At 42.0% G+C, this 13,673-nt stretch overlaps 1 protein-coding gene across 7 annotated transcripts in view; it reads right to left on the bottom strand.

The window, feature by feature from the left end:
* LOC127574876 (tudor domain-containing protein 15-like) overlaps window positions 1-13,673 on the bottom strand; it is a 105,708-nt gene that overhangs the window by 27,535 nt on the left and 64,500 nt on the right. For 5 of the 7 annotated variants that reach the window (XR_007956968.1, XM_052024344.1, XM_052024343.1 and 2 more), the window contains one exon: window positions 263-370. The gene's annotated coding sequence lies outside the window, so the exon portion shown is untranslated. Of the gene's footprint in view, window positions 1-262; window positions 371-5,511; window positions 5,569-10,865; window positions 10,942-13,673 lie in introns of those variants that run through there. The other 2 variants (XM_052024346.1, XM_052024347.1) reach the window with 2 other exon arrangements.

Genomic DNA, 13,673 nt, shown 5'->3' with positions numbered 1-13,673 from the left:
ATTTTAGATCTTCAGCATCGGCAATACTTTAGATAGATATCCAACAGTTTGGCACAGAGTTTAAAAAGACAGACTTTTTGCCTTCACCGGTGCATGACACAACTTCAAAGTGATTCTTTGAATATTCCATTCACAATTTAAACAGGCACAACAACCATAGCATGGTATTCATGTAGAAATGTCCTGTTCTCTGGAATTCACTTCCAAAGTTTCTTTGCTCTATGAAATCTCTGCACATTTAAAAAACCTCCTCAAAACTTACCTCCGATCTGGCAATTGGACAGCTCTCCCAACAACTTCTGCTCAGTTGTCCAAATTTCACTTTACATTCTTCTCAAGCACCTTGGGATGTTTTGTTCCTCTGAAGGCTCTATTGGAAAGCAATTTATTTCAGCAGTCAGTTGTGATAAAATCTGAAGCAAAAATCCAAAAAATAGATATGATGCCATCCATGCACATAGTGTGTTTTAGTTTAATTGCTTAATTACTTAATTTTGTTAATTGCTTAAAATAATTATTTTGCTGAAATAGATTAACATTTTTCAAACTTTGATTTTTAATGTGTATAAATATTTCTAAATTTTAGAGACATTAAGGAACTTCCAATTTTTTTTGACAATTCTTTCTTTTCCCAGCTATTTCCTGGGCACAATTTGTTCTCCACATGTCATTGCAGCCGAATAACAGCATTACAACAGGCAAGGCCACGTCACTCCAAGGGTCTTGCCATTAAGAATTAGACCAACTTGAAAGCACAAGGTCATCAAGTTAAAAACCACAGAAGGAAAGTTTGTACATGACAAGTTACTATCAAGTGCGGACAGCTTGCTGCTGAAGGTTGGAAGTTGTTAGTGGGGATTGGGAGAGCAAAACACCAAAGTGAATGGAGGAATGATTTCTAGTGATAACAGAGAAGATCCTTGAAATGAGGGCTTGAAGTTCACTACTGGGAATCTTAGTTCAGGGGAAAGCAAAATGTACATTGGAGACAATGTTACTCCTCTGCAAGGCACTGACAATGACAGCAACTTTGATGGCATATTAAGGTTGAACTTGAATCTGAAGAGCACTGAAAGTAATAAAAAGAAATTGATGGGAGTGAGGGTACCAGAGAAATGGGGATGAACATGTCACATCACCAGCTCGCAAATATATGATCCAGAGAGGTCAATGACCAGAGAGATCCAGGTGGAATGAAAATCCCTCAAAGATTGCCCAGTGTGCAGAAGATGAAAAGTCTTGGTAGAAGCAAAGAAAGACAGCTCTGCGCTGAGCTCAAAATTAATTTGAAGTGGGGGTGTACAAGAAGTTAGACCTTTAACACAGAAATTATGTGACAGAAGGAAGTGAAATAGCCCTCAAGCCTCCTCCATTATTCATCATTATAGCTGGCATAATTTTGACCCCAATTCCCCTGAGGTCTAAAAATCTACTTATCTCAACCTTCAATCTGCTTCATGCTTGGACTCCATAGCTCTCTGGAATTGAGAATTTAAGAATGCAAAGATCTCAGAAGACACTTCATCTTACCTCAGTCTTATACAAGTAACCATGAGCCTATCTTCTCAGCTTCTGCCCCATTTCAAAATCCTGTTGTTTGATTAAGATCACTCTCATTCTTGTAAAGGCTCAATCTGTTTAATCTTTTGTTATAGGATCACCTCCTCATATCTAGGGAACTTTTTCCATAAGACCATAAGACAAAAGAGCAGAATTAGGTCATTCAGTCCATTGAGTCTGCTCTGTCATTCGATCCTGGTTGATTTATTTTTCCCTCTCAACCCCATTCTCCTACCTTCTCCCTGTAACCTTTGACACCTTTACTAATCAAGAACCTATCAACCTCCACTTTAAATACACCCAATGACTTGGGCTCCACAGCCATCTGTGGCAATCAGTTCCACAGATTCACCACCCTCTGGCTAAAAAAATTCCTCCTCATCTCTGTTCTCAAGGGACATCCTTCTATTCTGAGGCTGTGCCCTCTGATCCTAGACTCTCCCACTACTGGAAACATCCTCTCAACGTCCATTCTATCCAGGCCTTTCAATATTCGGTAGGTTTCAAGGAGATCCCCCTCATCCTTCTAAACTCCAGCAAGTACAGACTTAGAGCCATCAAATGCTCCTCATACGTCAACCCTTTCATCCTCAGGATCATTCTCGTAAATCACCTCTGGACGTTCTCCAATGCCAGCACACCCTTCCTTAGATACGGGGCCCAAAACTGCTCACAATACTCCAAATGTGGTCTGACCAACGCCTTATAAATCCTCAGCATTACATCCTTGCACTTATATATTAGTCCTCTTGAAATGAATGCTAACATTGCATTTGACTTCCTTACTACTGACTCAATCTGCAAGTTAACCATTAGAGAATCCTGCACTAGGACTCCCAAGTCCCTTTTCACCTCTGACTTCTGAATTCGCTCCATGTTTAGAAAATAGTCTATGCCTTTATTTCTTCTACCAGAGGGCATGATCGTACACTTCCCTACGCTGTATTCCATCTGCCACTTCTTTGCTCATTCTCCCAACCTGTCCAAGTCCTTCTGCAGACTCCCTGCTTCCTCAACACTACCTGCCCCTCCACCTATCTTTGTATCATCCGCAAACTTGGCCACAGAGCCATCAATTCCATCATCCATATCATTGACATATAACGTGAGAAAGTAGTGGACCCAACACCAACCCCTGCGGAACACCACCAGTCACCAACATTCAACCAGAAAAGGCCCCCTTTATTCCCATTCTGCTTTCTGCCAGACAGCTGATCTTCTATCCATGCTAGTACCTTTCCTGTAATACCTTCGGCTTCTATCTTATTCAGCAGCCTGATGTATGGTACCTTGTCAAAGGCCTTCTGAAAATCCAAGTAAACAACATCCACTGACTCACCTTTCTCTATCCTGCCTGTTACTTCCTCAAAGAAATCCAACAGATTTGTCAGGCAAGATCTCCCCTTAAGGAAACCATGCTGACTTCGGCCTATTTTATCATGAGCTTCCAAGTACTTAGAAACCTCAATACTTAATAATGGAACCTAACATCTTACCAAGCACTGAAGTCAGGCTAACTGGCCTAAAATTACCTGTCTTTTGCCTCCCTCCCTTCTTAAAGAGTAGAGTGATATTTGCAATTTTACAGTTCTCTGGAACCATTCCTGAATCTAGTTATTCTTGAAAGATCATTACTAATGCCTCCACAATCTCTTCTGCTCCCTCTTTCAGAACCCTGGGGTGTAGTCCATCCAGTCTGGGTGACTTATCTACCTTCAGACCTTTCAGTTTCCCAAGCACCTTCTCCTTAGTAATAGCAAGTACACTCACTTCTGCCCCCGACTCTCTCAAATTTCTGGCATGTTGCTGGTGTCTTCCACAGTGAAGACTATCGTAAAATACTTATTCGGTTCACATGCCATTTCTTTGTTCTCCATTACTACCTCTCCAGCGGTCCCATGTCCATTCTTCCCTCTTTTACTCTTCATATATCTGAAAAAACTTTTGGTATCCTCTTTTATTTTATTGGCTAGCTTACCTTCATATTTCATCTTTTCTCCCCTTACAGCTTTTTTTAGTTGCCTTCTGTTGGTTCCTAAAAGCTTCTCAATCCTCTAGCTTCCCAGTAATTTTTAGCAATACTGGATGCCCTCTTTTTTGCCTTTATGCTGTCTTGGACTTCTCTTGTCAGCCACGGTTGCCTCATCCTCCCTTTAGAATGCTGCTGCTTCTTTGGGATGAACTGATCCTGTGTCTTCTGAATTACTCCTAGAAACTCCTGCCATTATTGTTCTATGGTCATCCTTGTTGGAGTCCCCTTCCAATCAACTTTGGCCAGCTTCTCTCTCATGCCTCTGTAGTTACCTTTACTTAAATGTAATACCGGTACATCAGATTTTAATTTTTCCCACTCAAACTGCAAGTTGAATTCTATCATATTATTGATCACTACCTCCTAAGGGTTCCTTTACCTTAACCTCCCTTGTCGAATCTGGTTCATTACACAACACCAAATCCAGAATTGCCTTTACCCTAGTGGGCTCGAACACCAGCTGCTCTAAAAAGCCATCTCACAGGCATTCTACAAATTCCTTCTCTTGGGATCCAGTAACAACCTGATTTTCCCAATCTATCTGCATATTGAAATCCCCCATGACCACCATAACATTGCCTTTTTTCTCTGCACTGTCCCTAAGAGAAGTGCACCTTTCTTAAACAAGGAGAGCTAAATCCTCCTCCATGTGGTCCCACCAAAGTCACGTACTGCTGTAGCCAAACATCTCCACTTTTCTGGAGACACAAGAGTCTGCAGATGCTGGAATCTGGAGCAACAAAATCTGCTGGAAGAACACAGTTGAGCAGCATCTGTGGGAGGAAAGGAATTGTTGGCGCTTCAGGTCAAACCCTGCATCAGGACACTCTACTTTTCTACTCTGTCCAACTGAAATAAAGGCCAACATCCTACCTGTCCTCCAAATAACCTGCTGTACTTGTTTGCTGCCTTCTTGTGCTCTGAACACCAGCATTCAATCGTCTCACACAATTTAAATAATATTCTGTTTTTCTATTCTACATCAAAGTGGATAACTTCAAACTTCCCCATGTTATACTCCATTTGCCAGAGGTTATGACTTTGCAGAGATCAAGCACCTGAGCTTGTAAATCTATGGAGCAGATATTCCACTGACCCTGAAATTACAGGCTATTTGCCCTTGGTCCATTGTTTCTTTCAGGATACAGTCTTCCAATGGAAGGCCAGCTCCAAACATACCACTGGGATTTGATTCAGCTCAGCACCTCTTCTACCATAGTTTCCTGGCTCCCATTACAGAATGATTTTGAGAGCTGGTGAGACCCTGTCCAAGTTCTGACCATCAAAACTGTCACTGAAATTGTATGGCTGAGAACTTTCAAAGACTCAAACTATAAAAAAAAGAATGTATTTAAAAATCAGAAATAACACACACAAAGTAAGTAGCATTTAAACTAATCAGCTTGAAGCAAACAAAATGGCCTCCTCACTGTTCTTGTGATAGTTGCCCGTTCCCATGGATTTCAATGGGGCAACAGTTTCTTCTGCCAGTACTAAGTTAGCATGATTTCAACAGGAAGATTGCTCAGACAGGTGGACAACATTTCAATTGCTTGTGGTTAAATATTTTTTGTGGATTTTATAAAGGCCCTAGGAGTTATTAAGTATGGTATTTTACAGGCAAAAGTAGTTGGCATTATAAGATAGTTTTGTTTTTTTCATCCGTGCTTACGCTAACTCTCATTCATTGCAATGTCTCATACCCTTTTCTCTCAACTTCCTTCATTCTTTTGTATTAATCTCAAGTCCCTGCTCTGTTATGTCTGTCTTTTCTCTCCAAATCTACCTTGGCACATGAATAAGTCATGGTCATGGAGACTACTACTTTGAAATGAAACTATAATGAAGCATCAAAATATGCCACATTATGCAAAGCACAAACCAAAATTCACAAAAGGAAACAGAAATCGCAATAATACCTGTTGAAAATTTAACTATGAGCTGGTCTTTTTTTTAAATAGGCCATCCCATTATCACTGCAACATAAAGAAGATACTGTTCATGCAAAGGGTTTAGGGTTGGGTTGGGGGGCTGGGGGCAGGAGGACAATGAATAAAGACGGTTCTGAAAGTCACTATGCAATTACACCACAGTGGCCAACTTCTCACAGCAGTTTGGAAGACGCACTGCAGTGCATTTTGTCAATAGTAGCACAGTTACTAGCACTCTCACTTCCAGTACAGTCCTAAGGAAATGCTGCATGTGCACATCAGGAGGTACCATCTATCAGAAGAAATATTAAACTGAACCCCAGTAATCCCAGTCTGGTTCCACCTATCACCTACCAGCCCCTATCTCTTTGCAGCAACCACTCCCCCCCAACCCACCAGCAATCTTTCCTTTTCCCTCTTGACCCAAAATACTGACTTACACCTTTTGCTGGATGCTGCTTGACACACTGAGTTCTTCCAGCATTCTTTTTTTTTTATTAAACTTTATCTCCATCTGCTCTGTTAATTAGACAGAAAAAAATTCCAATGAACCATCTCAAGGAAAAATTGGATGAGAATGTAATTGGCACGGTTAACAAGTTTGTGGAATGACACCAAAATTGGTAGTATAGTGGACATTGAAGAGGGATATCTAAGATTACAACTGGGATCTAGATCAACTGGAGAAGTGGGCTGAAGAATGACAGATGGAATTTAACTCTGACAAGTGTGAAGTGCAACGCTTTGGTAAGTTAAACCAGGGCAGGACAACACAGTAAGACCCTAGAGAGTGTTGTATAACAGAGCGACCCCAAGGGGTACAGGTACATAGTTTTCTGAAAGTGGATACACAGGTAGTCAGGGTAAAGAAGGCTTTTGATACATTGCCTTCATTGGTCTGGGCATTGGGTACAAGAGCTAGGACGTCATGTTGCAACTGTACAAGACATTGGTGAGACCACACTTGGAGTACTGTGTGCAGTTCTGGTTGCCCAGCTATAGGAAGGATGACATTCAGCTGGAAAGGGTGCAAGAGAGATTCACAAGGATATTAGCGGGACTGAAGAGCTTGAGTTATAAGGAGAGACTGAATAGGCTGGGACTTTTTTCCCTGAAGCATAGGAGGCCAAGGGGTGACCTTATAGAGATGCAGTATATATAATCATAGGGGATAAAGATAAGGCAAATGGTCACAGTCTCTTTCCCAGGGTAGAGGAATCTACAACTAGAGGGTATAGGTTTAAAGAGAGGGGAAAGATTTAAAAGGGACCTGAGGGGTAATGTTTTCCACACAGAATATGGCACATATATGGAAGGAGCTGCCAAAGGAAATAACTACAGTGTAAAAGACATTTAGATAGGTACATGGATAGGAAAGGTTTAGAGGGACATGGGCCAAACACAGGCAAATTCAACTAGCTCAGGTAGACAACTTGGTTGGGCCAAAGGCCTGTTTCTGTGCTCTACAAGTCTATGACTCTAAAAGCTGGTGAGTTATCCATCAACATCATATCTGATTATTATTACAATAACATTATGGAAGCTTGTTGTGTGTAAATTGGCTCCTGCATTTCCAGTAACTGTGATCGTAGAGTGCTTCATTGACAATAAAGTCGGACTTCATGACAGGTGATTACAAAAACAAGTTTTTTTTTTACTTTCTTTAAATTTAGGGCTTTGAAATATTGTCAGAGCATTGCAAGGACAAGAAATAAATTAATACGTTGTTCCAGCTTCTCCAAGTCATTTCTTATAGAAATAGCAATCACCCAAACTGCCACCACAATAAAATGCAATTCTCTACCAACTATGGTCAGCATAAGATTCCACTTGTGAATACAAAGTAAAATAACAAAAATAGCTAATCTATAGAAGCAGTCCCCCTAATTTTTTATCCAAATCATTGAAACGTAATGCATAACAAACTATACAGCCTTGAATGTAGCTTGTCACTTTCCTAACCACCTTTTCTAAAACTTGTTTCATCCTCCAATCAGGAAACAACTCCAGTGCCATTCAAGGTGATCATCACAAAAATAACCTACCCCTCCTGTTCCTTCTCGGGCCATCTGCATCTTCTTACATAGTTGACTGTACCATCCAGATTCTGTCTCTCCCCATCTGGATGAATCACACTCACAGCAAAATCAGCAGGCAATATACAGAGGTATGCAAGCCCACAGTCAAACAATCAAAACCTTACAACCCTGTCACATCTAGTAATTAAAATATTAAAACAAATAATAGCAGCTCCAAGAGCTGTGTTCAGAAATGAAGGTGCCCAATCAGCTACTAAAGGATAAGCATTTGGAACAACGTCCAGTCAAAAGTACCAAGTATATGATCTATTTCGGATTTCTTCAAGATCCCCGCCATCAGAAAAGTCAATTTTCACTCAATCAAGGAATAGCTGAGAGCACTGGGAGGCTTGCAGAAGTAAGATACAGAGTGTTCAGGGCATCATGTTCCTGTTAAGAGTGAAGGGCAAGACTGACAAGATTAGGGAACCCTGGTTGACGAAAGATATTGAGGCTCTGGTAGGAAAAAGTTTTATGACTAGTATAGGCAGCTGGGATCAAGCAAATCCCTCAAGAGGACAAGAGATTTAGGAGTTCACTTAAGAGGGATATCAGGAGGGCAAAAAGAGGACACAAGATATCTCTGGCAGATTAGATAAAGGATTATCCCAAGAGATTCTACCAGTATATTAAGAGCAAGAGGGTAACTAGGGAGACAGTATGTCACCCTTAAGGATCAATGTGATCATCTACCTGTGGAGCCAAAAGGGATGGGTGAGATCTCAAATATTTCCCATCTGTATTTACCATAGAGAAGATCATACAAAATAAGGAGTTAAGCTTTATAATTAGTAATGTCTCGAAACATATCCACATTACAAAAGAGGAAGTGCTGGCAGTCTTAAAGCACATTAAAGTGGACAAATCCCCAGGGCCTAACCAAGTGCAACTTATGACATTGCAGGAAGCCAAGGAAGAAATTGCAAGGGGCCTGGCAGAGAGATTTGTATTTTCCTTAGTCATAGGTGAGGTACTGGAAGGCAGGAAGTGAGCTAATGTTGTGCCTTTATTTGAGAAAGGCTGCAAGGACAGCCAGGGAAATACAGGCAGGCGAGCCTAATATCAGTGGTGAGAATGTTACTGGAGGGGATTCTAAAGGACAGGCTCTACCAGCATTTGGAAAGGCAAAGACTGATTTGGGATAGTCAGCACGGCTTTGTGCATGGAAAATCATGTCACAAATTTGACTATGAGTTTTTTTTTTGAAGAGGTAACCATGAGGATTGACGAGGGCAAGAGTGGACATGGTCTACATGTACTTTAGCAAGGCTTTTGACAAGGTCCCACATGGTAGGCTAGTCTGGAAGGTTAGATCACATGGAAATCAAGGTGATTTATCCAATTGACTACAAAAGGAGGCAGAGGGTGGTAGTGGAGGGTTGTTTTCCAAATTGGAGGTCAGTGACCAGTGGTGTGCCACAGGGATCGGTGCTGGGTCCACTATAGTTTGTCTCTGATATTAACAATTTGGACATCAATGTTGTTAACATGGTTAGTAAGTTTGCGAGCACACTAAAACTAGTGGTGCAAGGGTCAGTGAATGAGGTTATCTAAGTTTACAAAGTGATCTGGACCAACTTGGGAAGTGGACCAGAGAATGACAAATGGAATTTGACTCGGACAAGTGTGAGGTGATGCATTTTGGGAACTTAAACCAGGACAGCATTTGCACAGTAAATGGCAGGGCCCTGGGAAGTGTTGTTGGTCAGAGGGACCGAGGTGTACAGGTACATAATTCCCTGAAAGTGGAGACACAGGTAGACCAGGTTTTGAAGGCTGCATTTGGCAAACTTGCCTTCAGTCAGGGCATCCAGTTCAAGAAATGAAACATCATGTTACAGCTGTACAAGACATTAGTAAGACTACACTTGGAATACTGTATGCAGTTCTGGTTGCCTGGGTATAGGAAGATTGTCATTAAGCTGGAAAAGGTGCAGAAAAGATTCACGAGAATGTTACTGGGACTGGAGGGCTTGAGCTACAAGGAGAGACTGGATAGATTGGGACTTTTTTTTCCCCCCTGGAGTGTAGGAGGCTGAGGGATGACCTTATAGAGGCATTAAAATCATGAAGGGCATAGATAAGGTGAATGGTCACAATCTTCCCCCCCCCCCCCCCCCCGACCAGAGTAGGGGGTCTAGAAATAGGTATAGGTTTAAAGGCAAGATTTAAAAAGGATCAGAGGTACAACTTTTTCCACACAGAGGGTGGTGGGTATTGGAACAAACTGAGAGAGGAAGTGGTCGAGGCAGGTACAATTACAGCATTTAGAAGACATTTAGAGAGGTACATGGATAGGAAAGGTTACGAGGGATATGGGCCTAGCACAGGGAAAAGGAACTAAGCAGATAACTTTGTTTGCATGGATTAATTGGGCCAAAGGGCCCATTTCCATGCTGTATAACTCTATGACATCGGACACAACAAAGGCTGTGAAACCAGAAACGTCCAGACTATAAAAATGGTTAGTGCTCCAGAACTAGCAGTGCCTCTCACAAAACTATTTCAAAACAACTAAAACACTGGCATCCTTCCAATGACATGGAAAACCACCCAAGGTACATACTGTCCTCAGGAAACACAAACACAGGAAAAATCCCCCAATCATTAAAATTATGGAGGATGTCAACAGTAATGCCAACCGGCACTTAGAACTTACTCACCAATCTCTGTTTGGGTTTTGCAAGAACCTCACTTCCCTTCAGACTTCACTATTCCAGTTCAAAAGGTTGACAGGCCTTGACAAGGGCAGCTGACAACTAAGTACGTCATTAGTGAACTCCGATAAGACTGAAGTTAAAGGGTACAGAGAGAAAATTGTTCCTAAGCTTTCATTGTACTTCAAAGCAAGATGCTTGAAAATGGAGTTCAATCAGCCAGCTTGAGAGATTGGGTGTGCAGCAATCTTCTTTGGTTGCTTAATCAATTACTTTCCATTCATAAGATTAGAAGTACAGATGTCCATAAACCTTTACACAATGGTCAGTTCTATGTGTAACTCCTCAGAAAATGAAGCAGTTCAAGCCTAAACACAGCAAGACCCAGACAACATTCAAACAAGAGACAATGAATGCACACCACCCACTATGACCATCTCCAACAAGAGCGAGCCCAATTACCTAACTTGAGCATTCAATGGTATTATCATAACAGAGTCCCCTCACTATCAACGTTGAGGGTCCCCATTAACCAGAATCTCAACTGGACTTGAGAGTGACAATAAGTGCAAGTCAGAGTTTGGGTTTACTACAGTGAACAACTCACCATCTGACACCCAAATCCTTTCTACCATCTACAAGGCACAAGCCAAGAGCACGACGGAATACTTTCCACATATCCGGATAAGTACAGCACCGACACTCCAAAAGCTCAGTACTGTCCAGGAAATAACAACCCAACTGATTGGCACCACCCTAAAAATTCACTCCATCCACCACCAAAACACACTGTAGACGTGGTTTGCTGTCTACAAAATGCACCACACTTATTTGTCTAGACTGCTTCAACATGACCTTCCAAACCCACAAACTCTACTAACAAAAAGGACAAGGGCAGCAGGCACATACGAACACAATCATCATCATGTTCCCTTCCAAGTCTGACCATGCTGACTTGACAATAGATTATTATTCCTTAATTATCACTGTTCAAAATCTGAAACTGTTTGCCAAACAACAACAGGACTGCAGCAGATTAAGGTGGCAGTTCACCTCCATGTTTTCAAGGTAAATGAGGGGTCACAAGGCTAGCCTTACCAGCAACAGTCACATCCCCAAAAATACAAATATTAAAAAAGAATCAAAATAAAGAAGGTGCTTCAAGTGAGGAAAGTAAAATGGGGTGCAGCGTGGATTGGGGATAAAAGCAACCTTGACAAGAGCATTAAAAGTGTCTGCCTGGTGCCATGGATAAGAACAGCTAAAAACATCAGTAGTGAATAAGAAAATCCAGTGTTTTGGTCAACAGGTTCTGAACCAGAACCTCAAAATAAATAAAGTTCCACTTTCTAATGACCATCTTAACTAATGAGTCAGTAATTCGAATCCACTTTAAAAGTTTTGTTGCAATTAAAACAAAACAGACCAATAATGGTACCTTGATATACACTCCTTATTCCTTCTTGGTTACAGATATACTCTCATTACATCGTCACTGCTGAAAATGCAATTTATTGATGTGTTCTAATGCAACTTATTCCTTCCCAGAAGTCTCAAAACTATGGTAATCTTTAAATGCATCCGATTTTTATAAAAAAAACCTTCGCATGTGTGATTTGTGGGTTAGCTGCTCAGATACATTAAGGCCATCGATGCCTTCACTTTCCTGCATGTTTTTTTAAAAATCAGACCCTAACTGGGATGCATGTTGTCTTCCTATACATCAATTTTGCATTTCACTGCAGGCAAATGCATGAAGTCTGAAGTGATTTAGTTTCACGCTCAATAACGTTTAAAGAAATATATTAGCTACTTCTGAACGGGTCCAGTCTTTTGATTAAAAACTGCGTGGATAAAGATCAAAAATGTTTCAATGTTAAAATCGCCAGTTTGTTCTAAACAAAACAGTAACGAAATAAACACGCTATCACAAAACGTATATAAAGAGAAAATGTTGGCTACTCGGCAAGTCAAGCAGCATGTTTGGAAAGAGAAACGTCATTAACGTTTCAAGCTGAAGGCCTTTCACGAGAACGTGTTTGGTAGATTAACATACAAGATGGTACAGACGTTAACTGAAGTTCCGAAGAGGCACAGAATTTTATCATTTTAAGGCTAACGAGGGGCCTACTCCCTTTTGGTAAGGAGAGCTCAGAAAATTATAGGGATTACTACATTGCATTTCTTCAGTTAAATTATCAAAAACAAAATGTCCCGCAAGCAAGCCATAAACTGACGGAGGTTAATGAAGCTACTTTACAGCAAAATTATGTGGCACCACCCAATCTTCAGTCATCAGTATTTAGCAATTCATAACTGCTCCTTCTTTGTTTGACCACAAGTTGCAGAATGTCAGCTCAACCACTGCACTGGGAATAAAACAATCAATTTTGACGGAGGGGAAAATAACTATTGACAGGTTTCTCCACCGCTCGAAATCTCCACGGGGAATGGGAGTGCATAAGTCGCTTCGTTGCTCCTGTGCTCGCTTTACCTTCCTGCTCTTACCAGCAGCCTCTCCCGCACAACCTCCTCCCCTCTCAGCAAAAGCTAGGCTCCCACCCCACGCATGCGTAGACTCTTCCCCCACCCCCGTCGCGCCACCTGCTTCCTTGCCGGGTGAGCTCCTAAACAGGGAGGACCAACAGACAATCTTCTGGAGGACCTCAGCGGGTCGACCAGCATCTGTGGAGGGTGGGGAAGGAACTGTCAGCGTTTCGGGTCAAAACTCTGAATCTGGACTGGGAGTGGAGAGGGGAGATTGATGGTTAATGTAACTGGCGGGGGTGTTAAACAGAGGCGAGGAGGAGAGAGGAGACAGGGATGATAGTTGGAGGCAGACACAAAAAGAGGGAGATGGAGCTAGGAGGGGGCAGGGATGGAGGATGATTAGCAGGAAAACAGAGGCTACCAGTGCTGGAATCTGATAAGTAAGGAAGGTGATAATGGGAACTATCAGGGGAGAGGTGAAAGGCAGACGGAGCCAGGACCAGATGGGGGAGAGCTGGTGAGTGAAATGTGTGGATAGTAGGTGGATGGAACCAGGAGGAGGAGGGAAAAGAAGCAGGGTGGCTGAAAGGGGGAGGGAGGAAAGGGGACAAAAATAGATGACCGGAGGAGGATCAGAAAGGGGGAGGGGGGGTTACCTGAAATTGGAAAATTCATTGTTCATGCAGGAAGGACTACTGATGATCACGGATTGACAGCCAGGTTGTGCTGCCCTGCCATTCAATGTCCTTCACTCCCACATGGCCATAATGGCCATAAAAGTTGTCTGGGGGAAGTCTTAGATTGGCTGCAGCATGGAGAACAATCTGGCCTGTGCCTGACAAGCTGAGGGCAGCCATGAGGAAGGGTAGCATCGCAAGGGCGCAGAATGGGCGTCAACAAAAATCATTCTGCATGGCAAGTTTAA

Source organism: Pristis pectinata, chromosome 10, assembly GCF_009764475.1.
Source record: "Pristis pectinata isolate sPriPec2 chromosome 10, sPriPec2.1.pri, whole genome shotgun sequence".
Classification (NCBI taxonomy): domain Eukaryota; kingdom Metazoa; phylum Chordata; class Chondrichthyes; order Rhinopristiformes; family Pristidae; genus Pristis; species Pristis pectinata.
Note: the sequence above shows the minus strand (reverse complement) of the source record. Positions and strands in the feature narration are given on the sequence as shown.